General features: G+C 52.6%; 1 pseudogene across 1 annotated transcript; it reads left to right on the plus strand.

Moving 5' to 3' along the window:
- The first annotated feature begins 4 nt into the window (after positions 1–4).
- Positions 5–2,624, plus strand: LOC101012036 (annotated as a pseudogene). Its single transcript, XR_004181398.1, has 5 exons — positions 5–269; positions 886–1,161; positions 1,283–1,434; positions 1,815–1,847; positions 2,200–2,624. The product of XR_004181398.1 is annotated as a patr class I histocompatibility antigen, alpha chain G-like (transcript).
- Positions 2,625–3,522: the final 898 nt, after the last annotated feature.

Here is a 3,522-nt window from a genome sequence, read left to right on the forward strand (position 1 = left end):
CACCCTCCAGTGGATGATTGGTTGCGACCTGGGGCCCTACGGGCGCCTCCTCCGCAGGTGTGAACAGTTCGCCTACGATGGCAAGGATTACCTCGCCCTGAACGAGGACCTGTGCTCCTGAACCGCAGCGGACACTGTGGCTCAGATCTCCAAGCGCAAGTGTGACGCGGCCAAAGCGCCTGAACGAAGGAGAGCCTACCTGGAGGGCACGTGAGTGGAGTGGCTCCACAGATACCTGGAGAATGGGAAGGAGATGCTGCATCGTGCGGGTACCAGGGGCCATGGGGCGCCTCCCCGATCTCCTGTAGACCTCCCAGGCTGGCCTAGCACAAGGAGAGGAGGAAAATGGGACCAACACTAGAATACGCCCTCCCTCTGGTCCTGAGGGAGAGGAATCCTCCTGGGTTTCCAGATCCTGTACCAGAGAGTGACTCTGAGGGCCCGCCCTGCTCTCTGGGACAATTAAGGGATGAAGTCTCTGAGGGAGTGGAGGGGAAGACAATCCCTGGAATACTGATCAGGAGTTCCCTTTGACCCCACAGCAGTCTTAGGCACCAGGACCTTTCCCCTCAGGCCTTGTTCTCTGCCTCACACTCAATGTGTGTGGGGGTCTGACTCCAGCTCCTCTGAGTCCTTTGGCCTTCACTCAGGTCAGAATCGGAAGTCCCTGCTCCCCCGCTGAGAGATTAGAACTTTCCAAGGATGAGGAGATTATCCCAGGTGCCCGTGTCCAGGCTGGTGTCTGAGTTCTGTGCTCCCTCCCCCCGCCCCCACCACCCCCCGCGCCAGGTATCTGGTTCATTCTTAGGACGGTCACATACTGGTGCTGCTGGAGTGTCCCACGAGAGATGCAAAGTGCCTGAGTTTTCGGACTCTTCCTTTCAGACCCCCCCAATTCACACGTGACCCACCATCCTGTCTTTGACTATGAGGCCACCCTGAGGTGCTGAGCCCTGGGCTTCTACCCTGTGGAGATCAGACTGACCTGGCAGCGGGAGAGTGAGGACCAGACCCACGACGTGGAGCTCGTGGGGACCAGGCCTGCAGGGGATGGAACCTTCCAGAAGTGGGCAGCTGTGGTGGTGCCTTCTGGAGAGGAGCAGAGATTCACGTGCTATGTGCAGCACCAGGGGCTGCCTGAGCCCCTCATGCTGAGATGGAGTAAGGAGGGAGATGGAGGTATCATGTCTCTTAGGGAAAGCAGGAGCCCCTCTGGAGACCTTTAACAGGGTCGGTGGTGGGGCCTGGGGTCAGAGACCCTCACCTTCCCCTCCTTTCCCAGAGCAGTCTTTCCAGCCCACCATCCCCATCATGGGCATCATTGCTGGACTGGTTGTCTTTGCAGCTGTTGTCACTGAAGCTGTGGTCACTTTTGTGCTGTGGAGGAAGAAGAGCTCTGAGTTTTTTTGTCCCACTGAGGGTTCCAAGCCCCAGGTAGAAATGCCCTGCCTGGTTACTGGGAAGCACCATCTACACTCATGGGCCGACCCAGCCTACGCCCTGTGTGCCAGCACTTACTCTTTTGTAAAGCACATGTGACAAAGAAGCACAGATTTATCACCTTGATGATTGTAGTGATGGGGACCTGATCCCAGTAATCACAGGTCAGGGGAAGGTCCCTGGCTAAGGACAGACCTTAGCAGGGCAGTTAGTCCAGGACCCAAATCTGCTTTCCTTGTTTTCCCTTATCCTGCCCTGGGTCTGCAGTCACACATTTCTGGAAACTTCTCTGGGGTCCAAGACTAGGAGTTTCCTCTAGGGCCTCATGGTGCTGCCACCTTTCTGACCTCTCAAAGGACATTTTCTTCCCACAGATAGAAAAGGAGGGAGCTACTGTCAGGCTGCAAGTAAGTATGAAGGAGGCTGATCCCTGAGACTGATCTTTGTGGTTGTGGGAGCCCATGGGGAGCCTACTCAGGCACATTTTCCTCCCTCTGGCCATATCTCCTGTGGGCTCTGACCAGGTCCTGTTTTTGTTGTACCCCAGGCAGTGACAGTGTCCAGGGCTCTGATGTCTCTCACAGCTTGTAAATGTGAGACCCTGGGGGCCTGATGTGTGTGGGTTGTTGCAGGGAACAGTGGACACAGCTGTGCCATGAAGTTTCTTTGACTTGGATGTATTGAGCATGTGCTGGGCTGTTTCAAGTGTCACCCCTCACTGTGACAGATATGAATTTGTTCATGAATGTTTTTCTGCAGTCTGAGACAGCTGCCCTGTGTGGGACTGAGTGGCAAGATTTGTTAACTCTTTCCCTTTGTGACTTCAAGAACCCTGACTTCTTTTTCTGCAAAGGCATCTGAATGTCTCTGTGTTCCTGTAGGCATAATCTGAGGAGGTGGAGAGACCAGCCCAACCCCATGTCCACCATGACCCTCTTCCCCACGCTGACCTGCATTCCTTCCCCAAACACCTTTCCTGTTCCAGAAATGGGGCTGGGATGTCTCCATCTCTGTCTCAACTTTATGGTGCACTGAGCTGTAACTTCTTGCTTCCCTATTAAAATTAGAATCTGAGTATAAATTTACTTTTTCAAATTATTTCCAAGAGAGGTTGATGGGTTAATTAAAGGAGAAGATTCCTGAAATTTGAGAGACAAAATAAATGGAAGACATGAGAACCTTCCCATATACACGTTTCAGTTGATTTGTTGCAGAGGAGGAGACTAGATGGGCCAGTACGGGTGCCTCAGGTCACCATGAACTTTAAGTGTGGTCACTACTCAGCTGGGTCATCTTTGCTGCTCCATTGTCCTTGGCCCTTCAGTAGAACCTTGTCCCACCAGGACCTGTGATCACAGGTGTTAGGCAGGAATCTAGACCCAACATGGCGGCGTTACCCGGCGTAGCAGGCCTTTTGTTCAAGACTCCCTTCACCCTTGTACACACACCAAGTAGGCTTACAGCAAGGCCAGAGTTCTGGCTAGGGCAACCACACTCCCCATGGTCTCAAGAGCTCAACACCGGTGATTCCATAAGTTCCTAAACAGCAGTTTCGGGTTGATAGTTTCCACAAAAAGATCCCTTCCTCATGACTTTACTCAACACCTGCCCTAGTAGTTTCAAGACCCCCAGGCCCTGTTTGCACAACCAGCTTCCCTCACTTCAGGCTATAAAAAGCCCCTCAGCTAATTCTCACTCAAGACCTTTGACTGAGGAAACTCACCAAGCAGTCCCAATAGCATATTCTCACCGCCATTTGCCTTGTGTCTTCATTCCCGGTTTGGCTCCAGCCTCAGTTTACCTTTACAACAGGGACTTGGATATCACCTAGGGTGGCCCCTACACATAGAAGTTCCTGTGTTATCAGAAGAAAAATTTTCAGACCCCTATACCTCTTCCCCTCCTTCCAGGTCTCTTTCAATTGTATTTCCATCTTTTCCCCAACCTTCTTTTCTTTTTTTTTTTTTTTTTTTGAGACTGAGTCTCACTCAGGCTGGAGTGCAGTGGCGCCATCTCGGCTCACTGCAACCTCCACCTCCCGGGTTCAAGTGATTCTCCTGTCTCAGTCTCCCTAGTAACTGG

Source organism: Papio anubis, unplaced genomic scaffold (assembly GCF_008728515.1).
Source record: "Papio anubis isolate 15944 unplaced genomic scaffold, Panubis1.0 scaffold2242, whole genome shotgun sequence".
In the NCBI taxonomy this organism is placed as follows: Eukaryota; Metazoa; Chordata; class Mammalia; order Primates; family Cercopithecidae; genus Papio; species Papio anubis.